The following is a 22,307-nucleotide window of genomic DNA, read 5'->3' as shown; positions in this document are numbered from 1 at the left end:
AGACAGGGTTTCTCTGTGTAGCCTTGGCTGCCCTGGACTCACTTTGTAGACCAGGCCGGCCTCGACTCACAGTGATCTGCCTGCCTCTGCCTCCCTGAGTGCTGGGGTCACAGGTGTGTGTCACTGCACCCGGCTCATGATAATGCTTTAAAGTTTATTTTAGTGAAAGCTCACTTAGCATCCATATGATGTGTATATAGTTTGGATTCCTCCCAAAGCGGACCCTGAGGCAGGGAGTTGGCAAGCCTAGCGGACAGTGAAGAGGAAGCAGAGGAACCATAGAGGATAAGGGAGGAAACAAGGCTGTGAAATCAAGAGGCTTTTCAGGCTAGCTGCCACTGCAGACTAAGGACCACAACCTCAAAGGAATCTCCGGGAAACAGGGCAAAGCACGCACCTCGCTGACGATGAGATGGACTGGGAGACGTCTGAGGTGTGATGCAGTCACTCCCGGGAAAAGCAGGCTAATTGTTCTGCACAAGTTCCCACGCTTTGGATTTTACTAGTTGCCTCTCCTGATGTCATGCAATTCTCTCCTCTGCCAACTCTATTCCTAGGATATTGATAATCATATTCAGAAGCGTGACTTGACAGAGACTCAGTTTTCTTGGCAAGAGTGTTTCGTATGTGGTGTGTTGGGCATTTTCATCATGACTACAAGACGTCTGTCTCTTCCGGAATGTTAGGAGCCGTTTATAACCCGTTGCCCACCTTCCTCGGGCCTTGGCAAATTCAGCCATTCCCCCTCCCGTGAAAAGGCACTTCTCTTCATCAAATATTTGGTCACCTTGTAGTATAGCTGTTGTGTGGAAAGCAGGTCAGATATTTGATTTCTTTGCTTATCTCTCAGTTTCCATAAAAATGCATGGATCCCCTGGCTACTTTACTGGTTGCTAATGAAGGTGATTAGTCTTCTGTTTCAATACCATTTAAAATGCGGGTTTTAAAAACATGTTTGATGTGCGTGTGCACTCTTTGAAGTTATTCTTATCAATGCTTTGGTCAGTGGAGTCTCTTCAGTTGTCCCTTGTGGTAGCGTCCTGGTAGTGTTAAGAGATCTTTCCGCATCCGGTGTGGCAGCATTTAACCTAGTGCTTATGTATTCCACGCCTTAGATCTTACAATCAGTCACTTTTCCCCCCAAAGTGTTTTACTTTTAAAATGAAAATATTGCTGTTTATGCCGGACGTGGTGACTCAGGCCTTGCCATGCTAACCCGTCAGAGGGGAGGCTGGGGGATTATAAACTCAAGGTCATCCTTTGGTATGCAGCAAATGCAAGTCTGAGGCCAGCCTGGGCTACACGAGATCCTGTCTCAAAAGGACAGCATGAAAACTGATGTTTGCTTCCTTTAGAGAACAAACTTTATGTGCTTGGAGCGTTTCGTACGGTGCCTGGGTCTTTGTTTCTAGCTTTGTTTTACTGGAGAGCTTACTTTTCTTTCTCCCTGTCTTTCGACTTGTTTGCGTGTAGTGTCTGCGTGTGCTTGTCCATACGGCAGGTGTGAAGGTCAGCGGTCCATGTTGGGTGTATTCCTCTATTGTTTTCTACTTGAATTTTTTGAGATAGGATTTCTCACCGACCCTGAAGCTGACCATCTGAGTTGGCTTAGCTGGTCAGTGAGCTCCCTGGAACCTCCTGTTTCTGCTCTCCAACACTAGGGTCGCAGCCCTGCACAGTTATGCCTTGAGTCTACTGTGGGTGCAGAAGATCTGAACTCAGGTCGTCATGGTTTCGCAGAAAGCACACCCACTGAACCATTTCCTTCACCGCCCCTTTTCTTTTCATCTTTCTTCCTTTCTTTCGGTGTGGGATCTTGCCGTATAGCTTGTGCTGGCCGTGAAATCATGTCAATCCTCCTGCATCAGTCTCCTGAGTGCTGGCATTACAATCCCGTGCCACCACATCTGGCTTAACATGTAATTTTTTTTTCCTTTTTCTTTTTTGGTTTTGTTGAGACAGGGTTTCCCTTCGCTGTCCTAGACTTTGTAGACCAGGCTAGCCTCGAACACACAGCATTCCTCCTGCCTCTGCTTTCCTGAGTTCTGTGATTAAAGGCATGTGCCACCATGTCTGGCAACATGTAATTTTTTTTTAAATGATAACATAGGGAAAATTTTTTTAATGTAATAAGTTGATTGATTCCCCATTATGTCAGTGCCAGGATTTGGTTGACCAGATATCCCCAGCAGTACACTGACAAACACTGACTGATATATGGCTGTTGGTTTCAAGTAGAATAATGCTCAAAGTCTTGGCCTCTACATGCGGTTTTCTTTTTTTTAAATTATTATTATTTAATATCTTTATTTTAATTTTTATTAATTACACTTTATTCACTTTGTATCCCCCCTAAACCCTTCCTTCCTCCCCTCCCAACCCATCTTTCCTCCTCCTTCTCCACACATGCCCCTCCCCAAGCCCACTGATAGGGGAGGTCCCCCTTCCTTCCTTCTGATCTTAGTCTATCAGATCTCATCAGGAGTGGCTACATTGTCATCTTCTGTGGCCTGGTAAGGCTGCTTCCCCCTCTGGGGGAGGTGATCAAAGAGTAGGCCAATCAGATTATGTCAGAGGCAGTCCCTTAATTATTATTTTTTTATTAATTACAGTTAATTCACTTTGTATCCCCCCTGTACCTCCCTCCCTCCTCCCTTCCCAATCCCACCCTCTCTCTTTCCCACCCGTGCCCCTTCCCCAGTCCACTGATAAGGGAGGTCCTCCTCCCCTTCCCTCTGATCCTGGTCTATCAGGTCTCATCAGGAGTGGCTGCCTTGTCTTTTTCTGTGGCCTGGTAAGGCTGCTCCCCCATCAGGGGGAGGTGGTCAAAGAGCAGGCCAATCAGTTCCTGTCAGAGACAGTCCCTGTCCCCATTACTATGGAACCCACTTGGATACTGAATTGCCATGGGCTACCTCTGTGCAGAGGTTCTAGGTTATCTCCATGAATGGTCCTTGGTTGGAGTATCAGTCTCAGAAAAGACCCCTGGGCCCAGACTTTTTGGATCTGTTGCTGTCCTGTGGAGCTCCTGTTACTATTTTCCATTTCTTTCATAAGATTCCCTGCACAATCACACTTATTCAGTGTGTATGTGTGTGTCCACGTGTGCGCGTGCATGCGCTTGTGTGTTCACATGCGCAAGCTCTATGGTACATATGTGGAGGTCAGAGGATAATTCTTCTACAATGTGGATCCTAAGGATTGAACTCAGGTCATCAGGCTTGTTGACATGCATCATTATCTGCTGAGCCAACTTGCAGGCGCAGTAGGTGATCCTCAACTGTCTTAAAATTGTATTTACTTTAGTTTATGGGCATGTCCGTGTGAATTTATGCCACGAGTGCAGATGCCCTTGGAGGCCAGAATATGGTGCCAGAGTTGCATGTGGTTGTAAGCCACCTGACAGGGGTTTTTGGAAGAGCAGAAAGTGCTGAGCCTTCTCCGTTTTGACAACAACCTTATTCTAGTTTTTTGAATGTCCTCACTTCAGGGCATGTATGACAAGCACACGTTATTGTCATTGATGATAGTGATTTGTCTCCATTCAGCAATAAATTAACGAGACTGCACATAAAGGAAATTGGTTTGGATCACTTTGGACTGGAGAGGGAGTGTGAACAAACAAGAACTTGGCAGAAGCCGGCAATCCAATTTGGATAGAAGTGTGGTTACAGGGAGGAGGAATGCAGTAGGTGCTAAGTCGGGGGGGGGGCGGGGGGAAGTGTGAAGCTTGTGAGGAAGTGCCCAGTGATGCCAAGTCGCCGAGCACAGAGTACCACGTCTCAGATTAAAGCATCACAGATCTGCTAGTGAATCACAGAGATGACGGGCAGTGGACAAGCTGACGCGGCAGCGTTAGAATCAGGCAAACCTGGGTTCAAATCTCGGTTTCACCGTTTACTGGATATCAGCCTGACTTTATGTAGGTTAAACTACGTGCTACCCGCCACCCCCTTCTACCTTTTAATCTTCTTTTATGATCTTAACGTTAAACCTTATGTTTAATACCTTATGCACACTAGGTGAATGTTCTGCCACTGAGCTACATCTCCAGGCCTCTTCACTGAGACGTGTGTTGTATGTGTGTGTTGGAGGGTGAGAGGGTGGAGGTTGAGACAGGACCTCACAGTGAACTCACGGTGAAGCCAGTGTGTGTGTGTGTGTGTGTGTGTGTGTGTGTGTGTGTTTGCGTGAGAGACAAAGAGAGAGAGGGGCTCTCATAATTCAGCTTTAAATTTGCTACGTAGCTAGATGACCTTGGACTTATTTCCCTGCCCTCACCTCTCAAGCGCTGCCGTTCCATGACTGTATCACCACACGCCATTTTAGCCTCCTTTTTCCTTAAGAATATTTTGAGCAGTTAACTGTGGATGTGTACTTACAGGCCGAGGTCAGCCTTGGGAATTGTTCCTCAGGCTGCTCACATTGGTTTTCCTGAGACAGGTATCTCACTGGTTCTAGGGGCTCACCAAGTAGGCTAAGCTGGCTAGCCAACCAGCCCCAGGGATCAACCCTCTCTTCTCTGGATATCATAGCCATCATGGCTGCCTTTTTATGTAAATGCTGGGACCAAACTCAGGTTCTCGTGCTGCAGACACTTTAGGACTGAGCCAGAGCCCCAGCCTGGGAAAAATCTTCCTGTTATTCTGTATGTTGATGGACACACGGAAAGTTCACTTTGGATCTGTTCTTTTCTACCTTCCTTCCTTCCTTCCTTTCTTTCTTTCTTTCTTTCTTTCTTTCTTTCTTTCTTTCTTTCTTCCTTCCTTCCTTCCTTCCTTTCTCTCTTTCTTCTTTGTGGCGGGGATGGGACTATACTTCCCATCGTTTATACCCTTTTCATGCTGTTTTATTTCCATCACAATAATGGATTTAAAATTATTTATTTATATTTAATGTATGTATGTATGTATGTATGTATGTGGTAGTCCTGGGGATCAAACTCAGGACCTCAAGGTTGCTAGGCAAGGAGCCTACTACTGAGTTACACCCAGATCTAGATTTGATCTTGATAGAAGTCTGGGAAGGATGGTTGCTCTTTTTTCTTGAGGTAAGATGCCTAAATTTCTGGCACTCACAGACAAGCGACCAGAGAGTGTCTCCAAATGTTATTTTACTTTTTTTCCGCTTCATTAAAAAATAAAATACAATATATCCTGATTACAGTTTCCTTCTCTCTACTTCTCTCAGTTTCTCTCCACCGATCCTCTACTTTCCACCCTCTTTCTGTCTCTCATTAGAAAACAAGCAGGTTTCTAAGGAATAATAATAAAATATAATATAATAAGATTAAAAAACAACCCTAACTCATTGGAATAGGACAAAACAAACAAACAGAAGGAAAATGCCTAGGAAAAGACCCAGGAAACAAATACAAACACAGAGATCCACTTGTCCGCACACCAGGAATCCCATAAAAACGCTAACCTGGAAGCCATACTATATACACAAACGATCTGTGGGATGCGAAGAGAGAAATAAATACAAAATAAAAATAAAAAATAAGATTAACTCCCCCCCCCGACATGTCATTATGAGACAAGGGACCTCCAAAAATGGCATTGACTTTGTTTTCTGGCCGTCTACTGCTGGGCACGCAGCCAACACTTAAGAGTAAGTTTGTCTCCCCAGTGAGACGCCCTTGGAGAAGACTAAATTTTCATTTGCAAATGGTTATCACTTGGAGATAGCTTCCGCATTAGGGACTGGGGGGCACGTGACCGCTTGTCCTTTCAGCCCTAGGACCTCACGTGACGCAGGCCTGTGCGTGCTGCCTCGGGTCTCTGTGGGTTCACGTGCGCATCAAGTATGTTGATTTAGGGAAGGCCTTTCTTTGGATGCTCCACCTGCTCTGGCTCCTATCTCTCTGCCTCCTCCTCCGCAGGGCGCTCGCTGTCTGGCTCTAGGTCTGTCGTTGGTTCCCATCTGCTGCAGAAGGAAGCCTCTCTGACGATGGCTGAGCAAGGCGCTGGTCTACGAGCGCAGCAGAATGTCGCCAGGGGTCGTTTTACTGCTGCTTCTCAGTGTTTAAAGAACGTTCGTATTTGATTTTACCCTAGGTCCCTGGGTTGCCTCGTCTCAGGCTTTTGATCACTCAAGCAAAGGTCGCGTGCGGGCTCCGTCTCATGGAGTGGGCGTTAGGTCGAATCAGATACCGGCTGGTTCCTCACGCAAGCTTCGGGCCGCCGCTGCCCTAGCGCTGTCTTGCAGGCAGGACGCCACTGCAGACGGAAGGGTTTGCGGCTGAGGTTTACGTTTCCCCTTCGGTAGGATCCAGCGTCCCTTTCTGTACCAAAGCCACTAGCATGTCGGGGCGTAGGCTCCGTGGAGGCACCAGATCAGCTTCTCCACGTTCAGTGAGTTGTGTGGGTGTTGTCCTCAGGAATGGGGCCGTGCTGTCAGGTTGTGGAGAGCACCCTATAGTCTTGGCAACAGCCTGGGTTGTTCGGGGGTTCCCTTGGGACCTCTTCGGCCCAACAACTCAATTAGCTGTAACCCATTCCCGGTAGGAGAAGCGTCATTTAGTGACAAGGAGAATAGCCCAGCTGGGGCTCTCTTTCCCCCGCTATTTGGCAATTTCATTTTGGTTGCCTTCATATGTGCGCATATTTTAGGACGCGTCTACTGTATTAGGTTTCCATGCCACCGCTCAAATGGTTCTTAATTTTAGTTGTCTGCTCCTGTGTTCTCTCTCTTAGTCACCTCTTTCCTCCCCCTCTCTACTTAACCCTCCCGTTCCAGCCTGCCCCTCCCATCCATCCATAACTATCTGTTATATTTCCCTTTCCTAGGGATCTATCTGTCCCTGTCCCACCTCAGTCCCTTATTTTATACCTCGCTTCTGTGGTTGTATGGGTTGTATCTTGTTCATTATTGATTTGATAGCTAATATCCACATATAAATGAATACACATCAATGTATCTTTCTGGGTCTGGGTTAACCTCAGTCAGGATGTTTTTTTTTTTCTAGTTCCATACATTTATCTGTGAATTTCATAATTTCATTTTTTTTTTTTACAGTAGCTAAGTAATATTCCATCGCGTGAATGTAGCACACTTTCTTTATCCATTTCTGGCTATTATGAATAGAGAAGAAATGAGCAAGGCTGAGTAGGTATACACCAAGCATTCTTCTTTTTTTTTTTTAAATTTGCAATTTTATTTATTTATTTTTATTAATTACAGTTCATTCACTTTGTATCCCTCTGTACCTCCCTTCCTCCTCCCCTCCCAATCCCACCCTTCCCCTTCCCCACCCATGTCCCTCTTCCAGTCCACTGATAGGGGAGGTCCTCCTCCCCTTCCCTCTGATACCAGTCTATCAGGTCTCACCAGGAGTGGCTACATTGACACCAAGCATTCTTGGCGTACATTCCCAAGAATGAGCCTCCGAATTTTAGAGCAGGAGAAACCTGGAGTTGGTACGGTGAGCACACATCTTTAATCTAGCCATTGGGAGGCAGAGACAGGCAGGTCTCTGTGAGTTCCAGGCCAGTCTGGTTCACAAAGGGAGTTTTAGACCATGCAGGACTAGTTAGTGAGACCCTGTCTTATAAAAAAGAAAGAAAAATCAAGATTCTTCAGTCTAAGTCCTCCTCTTCATAGATGAGGCTACTCATGTCTCCACTGCATCTATCATCTCAAAGTGGAGATGATAAATAACTGAAATAATTAAACACTGATGCACAAGGCATGGTATTAAGTGTTCTGTCTTGTATGATTATGTATACTTTGGGAATCCAGGGGCAGATTGTCGGCGGTAGAAGCTAAAGGAGAGAGACAGAGGCTCGTGTTGCTGAGTTGGTTAGGCAGGAGAAGGCTTCATCTGTGTGATTATGGGTCTAATATTGGCCCAGGAGATTAAAGAATAGGAGAAAAGCAATCTACCAAACTGAGGAAATCCAAGAAAATGTGTGTGTGGAAACTCATGGCTCATCCAAGACATGATGGGCAGGAAAACCAGAAAGAATATTTGCAGATAAGAAGTTGTCAGGAGTATAGACCTAGACCTCCAGGAGGTGTTAGCTATGCCTTGCTGGACAAGTTCAAAATTGTATTTTAGCAAAGCTAGCTCAGTAAGGATGGAATCCTGCTGGAGTGTTGATAATAATCAGCCTGTCCCTAGAGAGACTACATTTTAGAGATCACACACACAAAAGACCAACTTCACTGTTAATCTACATGAAAAGGAATTCACAAATGCAAATTGCATAAAAAGGATTTTTTAACTAGGAAATTTCAACAGTTTTATTCTAATTAGTGAGTAGAAATCCAGTCATGTGAATTTAAATTTTAATAGAAGATTCCTTTCTGATGGTTCAAAACCCTACTCACACACTCATACCGTAAGGCGCCTCATAAGAACAGGTTACAAAGACTGCATGTCTTAAGGATTATGAGTGATCCTCTCAGACAGACTGCCAACACCCTCTGAGCATGCTGCTTGATGTGCTATTTGACTCAAGAAAAAAAAAAAGAAAGAAAAAGGAGAAAAGCAACAAAAGATAAAGCAATATACACATTTTTATTATATATGGAGAGATGTGTGCAGTACTGTTATGTAAGATTTCTTTAGACTCTAAGGGCCACCCAATGCTCTTGGCCAGGGTGAGATAGCTCATATTTTCCTCTGTTTTATGTCCTGGGACCCTGAGTGGTGCAACGCTCTTGGCTTATGAGTTCTTTACGACCTCATACGGAGGATGTGGTTTGCTAGCTAATGTTGTTAAGAGCTATTTGCTACCCAGTGACCTTTCTTTCTGCAATTTATTTTGTGTTCTGGTGAACATTTTTGACCCATAAAGGCTGGCAAAACTGCATAAATGATAGAAGTAAAGTTACCCTAAAGGAACAAAGGATGCTATCACACAAGTTCGGTAGGCTATAATGACCCAATGAAGGGAGAGACTAATGGAAATCCGTACAGGGGCCATAAACATCGCAGCAGCCTCGAGGGGCTAGGCCTCGGTTTGCGCAGGCACCTGGAGGGGTCTATGGGGAGAGGCACGATGCGATTCTAGGGAACTTGGGTGGGTCTTTGCAAATGATCACCCCAGAATGCCGTGCTGTGGGATGTCCATAGCACAGTGGGATTGAGTGCTGAACTTAAAGTAAGCATTGAGGTGGTGGGGACAAGTCAAAAGGTTCTTTGTGTGTGTGTGTGTGTGTGTGTGTGTGTGTGTTTGTGTGTGTGTGTGTACGTGTATGTACATGTGTGGATTTCCAAAGAGCAATTTGGAGTCAGTTTTCTTTCCACAATATGGGTCCCCAGAATCGAACTCAAGTCCCCAGGCTTGGTGGCAAGTTCCTTTATCTGATGAGCCATCTCACTGTGTCCCCTCCCCAGCCCATTTTAATCTCTCCTACTCAATCTTATAAAGAAGGAAATGTGTCCCTCCAGGAGTCCCATAATGAGTGTGTTTATAGACCAGAGTTGAGTGACAACATTCCCCCCTTTCCAATAAGGAGAGCCGAGAGAGACGATTTTACAGTGTTTCCTCTCATCAAAGCAATGCAGGCTTGTCTCTCGCTTCCTGACACAGAAAATTGCATTTTGTCACCCATTTGTCAGTTCTTACAGATTTTAAGATAATTAAAGAACATTATAGCAGGTGACAGCTGTTGCCGAATGCCGTGTTCCTGGTTCTTCTGCTTGTTGGACGCCCATGAATCTCGGATGATGATAGCTTACTGCTCCAGGTTTAATTAGCTACTTGTTTTGAATCTGTCTAGGCTCTCAGGTGGGGTTATCAGGCTTACAGCTTGTCGAATCTGAGCCATGTTCATCTCTGCCTGGCAGACCTGGGTCTGACCAACCCAGAGATGAGCCAGCTGGGGGTCCTTTGACCCTTATCAGACAAGGGCACAGGAGGGATGAAGATGCTGGTTTTGGTGTGTGCTACTAGGAGCATCAGGTTCTGATTGTTTTCCTGATGCTCTCCAACCAAATTGTGCTTTTGATTTTGAAATTTATTCTCTGATTAAGTCTCCTTCAAGGCCACTTCTATTACTCTGCACTGCAATCCTAATCCATTGAGATTCATTTCTAAGTTAGATGCCTGAAGATTCTCCGCCTTGCAGGAGGGAGATCGGAGTGGTCTCAGCCCTGGCTTTCAGCACTAAAGAATATCTCCTCTCTTTTCTTAGAGGATTTGAATGTCATTACACTACTTCGGAGGCACGAAACTCCACTGCAAACTCCCTGCTTCCTTTCTTTTCACTCCTTGGCTGGGAGTGAATTTTTATGTGCCTTAGTATTTAAGTGTGTATTTTTTAAAAAGCACATAGTCTAATGGTTGCATCCCCAATTACACCTTTTTTTTTTGTAGCTTATCTTAAAACACAAAAGTGCTTTCAGGAGTAGTTAAGAAATTAATAATTAAGGGCTGGAGAGATGGCTCAGAGGTTAAGAGCACTGGCTGCTCTTCCAGAGGTCCTGAGTTCAATTTCCAGCAACCACATGGTGGCTCACAACCATCGATAATGAGATCTGGTGCCCTTTTCTGGGGTGCAGGTGTATATGCAGGCAGAACACTGTATGTATAATAAATAAATAAATCTTAAAAATAAATAATTATAATAATTATTTCTAAAAGTTTGTGTGTGTGTGTGTGTGTGTGTGTGTGTGTGTGTGTGTACCTGAAAAGGCCAGAAAAAGGCTTTGGGTCCTCTGAAGTTGGAGTTACATGCAGTTGTGAGCTGCCTAACATAAGTTCTGGGTACCAAATTTGTCTCTGGAAGAGCAGGAAGTGTTCTTAACCACTGAACCTTGGGGCTGGAGAGATGGCTCAGCAGTGTAAGAGCACCGGTTGCTCTTCCAGAGGAACTGAGTTCAATTCCCAGCACTCATAAGACAGTGCGCACCTGTCTGTATCTTCAATGCCAGGGGCTCTGGCACCCTCACAGACACACATTCGGGCAATCTACCAATACACATACAATAAAAAAACCCAACTCCTAACCACTGTGTCTTCTCTCCAGTTCCTTGTTAATTTTTGAGACAAGGTTTCATGTGGCCTTGAACTTGCTGTCTGACTGAGGTTGGCCTTGAACTCCTGTTTTTCCTACTCCCACCTCCCATGAACTAGGATGATAGGTGTATATCAACCATGCCCAGAAAAAATTATTTTCTAATCGGTACATAACAATCATACACCTTATAGGAATTTTGTGATAATTCAATACATACATTCATACACACACATATAGTATAATGACCAACTTAGGGTCATTAGCACTTGTAGCCATTTATATATTTACAGTTTCTTTGGGTTTAGAGCCTACAAGCTTCTCTCATCCAGTCCTTTGTAAAGTATGTGATAAGAGTAGATCAAGGTCATTCTGCTGTGCCGTAGGACACTAGAACTGAGTCTTCCTATCTTGAACTTTGGTACCCACAATCCAACCTCCCAGTACCTCCCACTTAAAATGAAGCCTCAATTTATGTCTAAACTTAATGCTCAGCAAAGTCCTCTGAGTTGCTGAAAATATTAAAGCAGAATGCAACAATTTTGCTTTCAATCCTTTCTGTCTGTCTATCCCCCTCTCTCTGTCTCTGTGTCTCTGAATCTGTCTATGTCTCTTTCCCTCTTGTAAACTAGGTGCACTTCTGCTCACTTTTAAAGGTCTTTCCAGAAAAACACCTTCTTTGAAGGCTTTTCTGGCTCCACGTAGCAGTTTAGGTTCTTCTTTCTTTGGTTTTGCATCTTCTCCTCTTTGCTTCCGTGCCTGATGAGACTCTGTCAACATTAACAGGACTTTACTATTTCACCGCCTTCAGCAGAACTTGAGCATTCCATGAGCTTCATCCCTAGGAAGACAGAAGGTCTAACTGACTTGGCTTTTTCATTCCAAGGACTTACAATAGAGACTTAGGAACTCAAAACCATCAGGAGGAAGTTTACCTGAGACTCCTTGAATCCTTCACCTCAAACTTCCTTCTTATGGTCTCCATCAATCCTGAACTATTATGTCCCGGTTTTTGTTTACTTCTGTTTGTCCAGGCTGGCCTTGATCCTTGTGACTTAGCTGCCTTAGCCTTCTGAGTAGCTGGGATTACAGGCCTGTGCAGTTGTGCCTGGCTCCTTACTCAGTTCCAATCCAGCTTCTACAATGGATGACTTGCCTTAAACTTGATATTGAAATCTCAGTATATATCATAAACCTGTCCTTTCCTTGCTAGAGACATCGCTTAGACTCTGTTGACCTGGAATTTTCCCATATAGTGATGAGCAATGAGTTCAGCTTTGTTTAATCAGCACACATTTTGGTGGTATTTTGAAAGGAACTAGCATTTGACTCCATCATAGCCCATTTTACATCATCTGTTACCTTTTTGTGCTTCTCTCTTCCTGGTTTACCATGAGATCTTGGGAATAAGATATTTCTACTTCCATTTCTTGTGTGTGTGTGTGTGTGTGTGTGTGTGTGTGTGTGTGTTGCATGTATGCATGTGGAAGCCTGGCATTTGATGTCCGGAACCATCCGTGATAGTTTTCCACTTTATTCATCAAGGCAAGACCCTTGTCAACCCGCAGACCTCACCAGTTTGGCTAGGCTCACTGGCCAGTTTGCTCTGGCCCTCCCCTGCCTCCACCTCTGAGGCGGGACTTGCAGGCAGGCCCTCAGGCTCATCTGGCACTTATGTGGTTTCTGAGGATCTCAACTTGGGTCCTCATGCTGGTGCAGCAGGCGGCTTTACTGCTGAGCATCTTCCCAGCCTGAGGATAGGGTTATGGCTTTATCCTCCAACCCATCCTGGGTTCTTCTGTCTAACACAGACCATGAAAAAGAAATATTCATTTACACTTTGGAAAAATGGACTTAATGAAAAAGTTAACGTGAGGAAAACATACCCTACTTGGCTACACTCAGCATGCTTAGTGCTTTTACAAGCGTCTTTCTACGTGAATTTTAATGTTCTTCATATTTTGGCCTCAGACCTCCTGTCTAACTGTTTTCTATACTAGTTCTTCTCCAATAGAGCCATTTTCCTCATTGGTCCATGCTCCTTAGAGCCTGCATGTTTTCATGTATTCTGATCCACGTGTCAGGCATGGCATTTCCCCTTGCCTGATGATAAGCTTCACATGAAAACTAAGGCCACGTTAATTCCGATTCCCTTTTCTTTCATTTTCTTTCTTCGGCCTCCCTTCTTGCCTCCACTCTCTCTCCTTCCTTCCTTCCTTTCTTTTTCTTTTCCAAGACAGAGTCTCCTGTATCCCAGGATGGTCCTTGTCACTCTTCTTAAGGATATCATCTCCTTCTCAAGTTCTGAGGCCCAAGGTTTCAAGCATGTATCACCGTGTCCGGCTGTTCCAAAACAGTCTTCTTCAATTTTCTTTTTTTCTTCCTTTTTTTTTTTTTTTGAGACAGGGTCTCTTTATATAGCTCTGGCTATCCTGGAACTCACTATGTAGACCAGGATGGTCTCAAATTCATGGAGAACCACATGCTTCTGCCTCCTGACAGCTGGGATTAAAGGCACATGCTACTGTGACTGACTCCAATATATTTTTTATTCCTTCCTTCCTTCCTTCCTTCCTTCCTTCTTTCCCTCCTTCCTTCCTTCCTTCCTTCCTTCCTTCCTTCCTTCCTTCCTTCCTTCCTTCCTTTCTTCCTTCCTTTCTTCCTTTTGATTTTTGGTTTTTTGAGACAGGGATTCTCTGTCTAGCCCTGGCTGTCCTGGAATTCACTCTGTAGACCAGGCTGGCCTTGAACTCAGAGATCCACTGGCCTCTGTTCCTGAGTGCTGAGGTTAAAGGCATGCAGCACCACTCCTGGCTTTTTATTTACTGTCTTCTTGAGACAGGATCTGCTATAGCTCAGGCTGGCCTCACTGTGTAGTCCAGAATGACCTTGGACTCCTGACCTTCCTACCCCTGTTTTCCATGGGCTGGAATTATAGGCACGGGACCCAGATCTAGCTTCTCAACTTCTTCATAAGATTCTGTTCTCTTTAACTTTTGAGGTATTTACAGAGATAGTGCTCCACTCTCTAAGGCATTCTTTCCACAACTGATGTTTATTTAGTTATTTTTGATGCTTTGGCTCCAGGTGCAAGATGCTAAGCCTAACCAATCATTTATACAGCTTATGGCTACTGAAAACCCTTGCAGAGCTGAAGAGATGATTGACAAATCAAGAGCAGTTGATTATCTTCCAGAACACCTATGTTTGGTCCCCAGCACCCATGCCGAGTGGCTCATCACTACCTGTAACCAGGCCCAGGGGATTCACCGTCATTTCTGTCATCCTCTGGCCTCTGCAGGTACCTGCATGCGTGTGTATGCACAGAAATAAGGTAAGACAGTGAATCTTAAAAAGTAGAAATCCAGCTGGGTGTCGTGGCGCACTCTTGTAATCTCAGCACTCAGGGAGGCAGAGAGAGGTGAGCTGCTGGGAATTCAAGGTCAACCTGGTCTGCCTACAAAGCAAGTCCAGGACAGCCAAACAAACAAACAAACAAGCCAACCAACCCAAAAATGCATAACAAAACCCCAAAAACAACCAAAAATAGGAACCCACTATGAAAACTTACTTTGATAGGTACTGGGGAATGTAGCAATCATTAAGGCAGAGTGACCTTATAGTATTTTTTTGTTTTGTTTTACTATTCCCAGATTTCTTCAACGAGTTGCCAGTTAAAATAGCAGTAACTGGCTAATTCTTTCCGCTAGCCGGTTCTCCTTCAGGCTTTCTTCCCACTCATGAGGACATTCAGAGAACCACAGAAAGGCTGGCTTTCCATTTTTCACTTAGCTTTATTGCTTGTCTTTTAAAATTACATTTATTTATTTCTTTATTGTGTGTGTGTGTGTGTGTGTGTGTGTGTGTGTGTGTGGACAGCTTCACCACAGTGCACTTCTGTCAGAGGACTGCTTACAGGAGTTGGCTCTTTCCTTCTGCAGTGTAGGATTGAACTCCGTTTGTCAGGTTTGGCGGCCAGTGCCTTTCTCCCCTGGGCTGCCTCGCTGGCCCTTCGTAGTATGTTTTACCAGCCTTGTTGAGAAGAAACTTACTGTAGAGAAATTTAACACAAGTTTTGGGCTATTCCTGTAATTGCTGACAACTTTGATTACTGAGAAATAGCAAACAGAGACAGGGAGATAAAATTAAATTGAGTTTGGGCCAAGTTTGGTGGTCCAGTCCTGTGACCCCAGTGTTTAGGAGGTGGAGGCAGGTGAGTCAGCACCAGCATCACTCTGGGCTGCAGGAGACCCTGTCTTAAAAGGCAAACATCAAAGGCAAAACTAAGGAACAACAACAAAAAACTGAAATGAAAATATAGAAGAGGGTATAGGAGTGAGGATTGGCTAATGTAGGTGTGGAAGGAAGGAGGAACCGGAAAGGATAGAGGTTATACACGTGACAAGCAAAGGCTGGGCTTTCTTCAGATAACGGATCCAAGTTTTCCTAGTGTTGTTGGTGGGAAAAGGATTGACGGGAGTAGACTTGGAGCCAGCCACTCTGCTCTACAGGGCGGCTTTCTTGTGCCCTGTGTGGTTGAAAACACGCCTTGTATTTGATGTCCCTAACAAAGCTCTTAGGGTAGACCTTTCCCGAGACTGCGCTGAATTCTCCAGGTGCAGAGTCTGTCCTCTGGGAGAAGGAGGCAGGTAACGGTGCGGAGAGGAGCTGGCTGGCTTCAGCGCTAGAAACAGGCTCACGCTAGAACAGGATAGAAGGATGCCAGACCTTCCAGGGGCGACAGCATATGGTCAGAAAAAAAAATACGTCTGTGTGTGTGTGTGTGTGTGTGTGTGTGTGTGTGTGTGTGTAGATCGGAAGACAACCTCGGTGTTTCTCCTTAGCTCTTGTCCGCATTTAAATTTTTTAAGTTTAATTTTATTGTCTGAGAATTTCATACATGACTCTAACACGTTTGGATCAAATCCATCCCTACTACCCTCCCCTCAAGCCCTCCCAAAGCCACAGCAATTACCCCTCCCAACTTCATGGACTCTTGTATTTAAATCTGTTGAGATTTTATTTAATTTTTGATCTTATGTGTATGAGTGTTTCCTTGAGTATATGTCTGTGTTCCTTGTGTGTGCAGTGCCTAAGGAGGCCAGAAGAGAACACCGGATTCCCTGTACTGGAGTTACAGGTGTTGGAAGATGCCATAAGAGTCCTGCGGGTTAACTTTGGTTCTCTGGAAGGTCAGTCAGTGCTCTTGACCACTGAGCCATTGCTCTAGATTCTTATGTACTCTTTTTAAAAAGCCAGTGAGCCCTTTTAGTACTGTCAGAATGTGCATAGGGGTAGAGCCATTCACGGAGCAATGGCAGCCATTATTCTCTTTCTCTTCAGATTGTATGTTTTTTTTGTATGATTTTTTTAAGCCCTCCCTCCCTCCCTCTCTCTCACCTCCCTCCTTTCTTCCTTTCCTCCCTCCCTCCTTCCCTCTCATTCTCTCTTTGTCTCTTTCTTTCTCTCTTTCTTCTTCCCTCCCACCCTCCTCTTTCTTTCTTTCTTTCTTTCTTTCTTTCTTTCTTTCTTTCTTTCTCTCTCTCTCTCTTTCTTTCTCTCTCTTTTTTCTTTCTCCTTCCTTCCTTCCTTCCTTCCTTCCTTCCTTCCTTCCTTCCTTCCTTTTTCTTTCTTTCTGAATAAACATTCCTCACTGGCCTCAAACTTCTAAGTATGTTGGAAGATAGCCTATACACATGCTCTAGGATCTCTCATTTCCGCCTCTCCAGTGCTTAGACAAGTGCGTGCCACTGCCACCATACCTGGGTCTTTATTTTTAATTTTCCTGGAGCTCTGGGGCTTGGTCTCGGGTCATCAATCTTGGAAGGTAGGTACTTTAGCGACTGACTTCTCTCTCCAGCTCCACTGTCACGTTAAGACAAGATTCATTTTATTTTTAAATTATGTGCACGTTCACTTCCCCCTGAGGGGGAGCCGCCTTACCAGGCCACAGAAGATGACAATGCAGCCACTCCTGATGAGACCTGATAGACTAAGATCAGAAGGAAGGAGAGGGGGACCTCCCCTATCAGTGGATTTGGGGAGGGGCATTCGTGAAGAAGGGGGTGGGAGGGTGGGATTAGGAGGGGAGGAGGGAAGGGTTTATGGGGGGATACAAAGTGAATAAAGTATAATTAATAAAAGTTAAAAAAAGAAGACATGCACACACAAAAAAATTATGTGCACGTGTATGAGTTTGCATACATGTATGTGCACATGAATGCAGATTCCTGCAGAGGACAAAAGCATCCTGTCCCCTGGATTTTGAGTTATAGGTGGTTACGAGATGGGTTCTGGGGACCTGAACTCTTGGATCCTCTTTTTTTTTTTTTTTTTTTTAAAAGATTTTATTTATTATTTATTTTATGTATGAGTGTTCTACATGATCATCTGCATGCCAGAAGAGGGCATCAGACCCCAGTATAGGTGGCTAGGATCCACCATGTGGTTGCTGGGAATTGAACTCAGGACCTCTGGAAGAGCAGACAGTGCTCTTAACCGCTGAGCCATCTCTCCAGCCCCTCTTGGATCCTCTTTATGAGTAAGTAGTATGTGCTCTCAACCTCTGAGCCATGAGCCATCTCTCCAGCAAACCTCCCCCCGGCCCCCGCCCAATGAAGACATTTTAAGAAAAAGGATATATACTGTGAGGGCATGAAGGAAGTGGCCAGCAAATAGACCTAAGATTCTTAGAACGGGGAAGCAAGGCTCTTGGAACCACATGGCAGTTGATGGTGTTATTGACACATATGTGGTCAGGCATGACATAGTTGGATCTAAGCAGGTCAAAGGTCTGTCTCTCATACCACCAGGAGAGCCGAAGGTAACAGGCAGGGACCGGGGGGATGTCTGAATATCATTGCGATTCTGAACATCAGCCTGGTTCTCTGTTTTTCCTCCTTCCGCACTACTAGAATGGCTTACATTATCTTGTCTTTCTTCTTATTTGGAAGGTAGAGAAATTAATTAACTGTGAAATGACTCAAGGCAGAAATAAAGATCAAATATGAAGGAAAAGCCAGCCAATTCCTGAATATTCATAGCAAAAAAAATCCTGGGAGTTATTTTGACAGAAGGGCATGCCGAGAGAAGATGAGCTGGTTTGATGAGCATTCGGATTCGTCCTCACAGAGCGCCGTCCCCCTACCAACGTACAAATAGAGCATTTAGGAAAAAATAACAGGCAGTGAAGATCGATATACAATCATCGGAGCAGAAGTTATTAGAGGAAAATAGCACAAATTGGAAAATTCAAAAGAAAATCTGTATTACAGTTGCCCTACCATCGTATGCAAACCTATTAACGCACAGTTTGCAGCCTTCATTGGGGACGGCGTCGCTCTTTCCTCCCCGTCACAAGCAGGTAGCACAGGAATGCAGGCATGTTAACTGCGTTCTCAGTAGTGTTCATTCATTCATTTATTTATTTTCTCAGGTCTCATTTGCTACAGTGAATTCACTTTGATTTAAAAACCCGGAGCCCATCTTAATTTTAACAAATAATTTAATTTAAAACAACCGCTTACTAGATCCTGCTAAGTGACTTTTTTTCCACTCGCAGGAAATGGCCATATAAAGTGAAATTATCAATCCTCTTCTGGTATTTTCCTCCTAGGATTTTTGTTTCTTTCTTGTATTTGAATGAAACAATCTTTCCTTAGATCTCTCTCTCTTTCTCTCTTTCTCTCTCTCCTTATCTTCATTCCTTTTTTTTTGCTTTGGGGACAAGGTCTCACTGTGTTGCCTTCAGTGGCCTGGAACTCACTATGCAGGCTGGCCTGGAACAAACTCACGGGAGTCCACCTGCTCCTGCCTCCCAAGTGCTGGGGTTAAAGGAGTGCACCACCACACCTCGCTATTTCTTAGGTTTCTCTTTGAACATGTTATCTCTACAGCTGATCAGAACACAGGGATCCTGAAAGTAAATTTACCTTGAGTATAGACAATCACCCAGCTACTGAGACACTAAGTGGCTGAGTTGGTCTCGATGAGCTGTTTTAACTCACGTTGGTCGTGTTTGACATTTCTTTCTTTCTTTTTTTTTTAAGATAAAAAGTTATACTTTATGTGTACATGTTTGCCTGTATGTATGTATGTATGTGTATCACATACATGCAGTGTTCTTGGAGGTCAGAAGAGAGCACTGGACTGTGATCCGCCATGCTAGTTTGTGAGCCACCATGTGGATGCTGGGAGCAGAACTCAGGTCCTCTGCAAGTCTCTCAAGTGCTTTCACCATGGAGTCATCTCTCCAGCCCTTGTCTGCTAACACAGGTGTATCGTCATTCCAGACAGGCAGAGTCTAGCTCAAAGTAAGAGGCGCCTCCTGGCTTCCGGAAGGCCATATGGGCTCTCTCATTGTTTGTTATTATTATTTTTGATGTGCGTGATGGCAGGAGTTTGGGCACTCATGTGCGTCTCTTAGTGGGGAAGCTAAGTGTTGCTGTTAGTCCTTCTTGATCATTCTCAGCTTTTTCACTAATTTACTTTTGAGACACTTTCTCTTACTGAACCTGGGCTTTACCAGTTTGGCCGTGCTGCCTGGCCAGCAAGCCCCAGTGATTCTGTGTGCTGCTCTCTCAGCACTGGGGTTACAGACGTGTGATTCAAGTGTAGCTTTCTGTGTGGATTCTGGGCACTGAACCCAGGTTTCCGTGCTTGCATGGCAAGCGCTTTGCTGACTGAGCCATCTCGCCAACCCTAGGCTTTTGAATAGGATAATGCTCCAGGATTCTGGAATGCAATCAAGGATTATGGAGGACTGCTTGACCAGTGTTAGGATAGATCCATCTATTTGGTACAGTGACCTTAAAAAAATGTCATTTCTGGGCTGGCAAGATGGCTTAGCGGGCTAAAGAACTTGCCACTAAGCCTGACAGCCTGAGTTCTGCCTCCAAGGTCTGCATAGTGTAGAGAGAGAACTGATGCCCAGAACTTGCCCTCTGATATGCCTATGAGAATTGCTGTATTTCCCACACAAGAGGTAAAAATTTAAGAAGCTCCTTCCAGTGTTGACATTCTACAATTCTGGCAGTTTTAGTCGTTGTTAATGGGCTCAATCAGATACAAAGGTATAAGGTCGTTCATCCAGAGAACATAGTAGGCCAACACCAGTCCCTTGGTGGTTATGATTTTAACGACACCAGTGAATAAATGGGCAAGACTGGCTTTGTCTTGGCCTATGGACACTGCATCTGTGTTCGGCAAACACGGCCACTGGTGCCACTGAAAGAAGAGCATGTGAGAGAGACACGGAAGTGGTGCCTGTGATGTGAGAGCTGGAAGGGGTCACAAGGCATGGAGCGTAGCCCACGAGAAACCATACAGCCCCCGAGAGCACCCCCCCTCCCTGATTAGAGCAAGGCTCGTGGGCTGGTTAAGGTCCCACTAAAGTCTTGGGACGCCTGCTAGCACCAGCCGTTAGTGGCTCAGAAGCATGATGCGACGGCAGAAAGAAGAGGAGTGAGGCAAGCGCCTTTATCTTTCAGTTCTCTACGGCCTGCTCCTCAACCATCAGGTGCAGCCTTGGCTAGGCCGTCTATTCACTTACCAGCTTTATTAGAATGAAATACGGAGCCATTTATCACTAGGTCAGGGTCAATCCGTTTAAAAATTCGGTTCCTCCTTGCCTCACGAGGCTGCTGACTGACAGCAATATAGGCAGGCAAGGAGGAAGGAGAGGGGATTAGAAGGAAGGTGGCTGCTCCGTCGCCATGCCTGCTGCTTACAGCCAGAAACCTTGGTAGAGTTAATTAGCCTTAGGCCTGTCACCTATAAAACAGCGACACCGTGACGTGCTATATAGTATTTTCAGAGTAGACACCTAGGCCCAGGAAACAAACGATGTGTCTCAGATTTGGTTCCAGGGGAATTTTCTAATTTCCTTTAAAAAATATTTTTAGTGTATGGTCTGTGGTCACAGGGCTCAGGTGGAGGTCACGGGACGCTCCATGGCACCAGCGCTCTCCTTCCATCTGACCGAGCTTTCTAGGAACTGAGTTCAAACAATCAGGCACTTTCATCTGCGTAGACCGCCACTTTATGTTTTGAGATAAGGTCTGTCTTGGAAGGAAATGAGAAGTGCTCTGCTTGTCTAGGCAAGCTGCTGGTGAGTCCCTGGCATCTTCCTATGTCCGCCTCCCAAGCCCTGGGATTACAGGCATGGGACATTTTCAGGTTTTTATGCTGGAGATTGGAATTCAAGACCTCACACTTGCATGGAAAGGGCTTCACCTATGAGCGGTCTCCATACCCCTGCTTTCTTTAAACAAAACAAAACAAAACAAAAGTGTGTGCACACGTGTGTATGTGTGTATATATGTTACTTGGCGAACTCCCAACTGTAGGAATTCCTTTTCTTCTTCTTTTTTTTCTTTTGGTTTTCACATTTTTATTGGAGGGCAACAGGGAAGGGCCCTCTGCCATCAGCAGGAGTAGTCACAGGCTCTTCAGCCATTCCAGGCTTGGCCCTGAGGGTCCTGGGGGTGGCTGGGCACATGGGGCATGCCATCATCTTGCACAGGCACCGGGTAGTTGTAGGTGTGGCCCAGTGGGTCATGCCTGCATCCTTAGTGTAGGGGCTGATCACAGGCATAATTATAGCGAGGCCCCAGACAGAGAAGGGCACCACCAGCACCGGCTCCTTCACCCAAGCATTCTTGAGGAAGGCGGAGACTCTCCCAGCCATCTTGCTTTTGGCTGCATGTAGGAATTGTTTACCTATATGCTTGTTTACCTCCTTTTCAACCTCTCAAGAACTCCAGCCCACTCATCCCAGGTCCCACTACCCCAGCCCTCACTACCCCAGCCCCTCACTTCCCTCTTCATGTTACCTCACAGCCTGAGGAGATCAAAGCCGTGGCATTTGCATACCCCTCAGCTCTTGAGTAGCCATGCACTCACCGCCCTTCCTTTAATTACAAACTCTTTAATTGAACAGCCGTGGCCATGGCTGTTTCCTCGCCATCTCCGGCAGTCTTCTGTCTCTTAGCAAAATTTCTTCCTTTTAAATTAGTAAACAACCCATTCTGGCCAAATTCGTGACAGTTTTAAAAAGCACAATCAATCAACTTTCCAGTCAAATTGATTTTATTTCTCTTGTACCCTGTCTTCAAATTCTGTCTTGAATCTTCTCTGAAGCCAACATGTCTGACGTTTATCCGCATCCATTGTCGAATGTCCCTATCAATAGCTCTCATGACTCCAGAGTGCTAAATTCAGTGTGTGTGTGTGTGTGTGTGTGTGTGTGTGTGTGCGCGCTCGTGCAAGTGGTGCATGCCTGTGTGAGGGGGGAGTTGGCTCTACTGTTATTCACTGTCTTATTTGTGTGTATATTTATT

The 22,307-nt window shown here is 45.1% G+C and overlaps 1 pseudogene; it reads right to left on the bottom strand.

Moving 5' to 3' along the window:
• Positions 1 to 21,405: 21,405 nt before the first annotated feature.
• Positions 21,406 to 21,655, bottom strand: LOC110554743 (NADH dehydrogenase [ubiquinone] 1 alpha subcomplex subunit 3-like; annotated as a pseudogene).
• Positions 21,656 to 22,307: the final 652 nt, after the last annotated feature.

Source organism: Meriones unguiculatus, chromosome 10 (assembly GCF_030254825.1).
Source record: "Meriones unguiculatus strain TT.TT164.6M chromosome 10, Bangor_MerUng_6.1, whole genome shotgun sequence".
Lineage (NCBI taxonomy): Eukaryota > Metazoa > Chordata > Mammalia > Rodentia > Muridae > Meriones > Meriones unguiculatus.
Note: the sequence above shows the minus strand (reverse complement) of the source record. Positions and strands in the feature narration are given on the sequence as shown.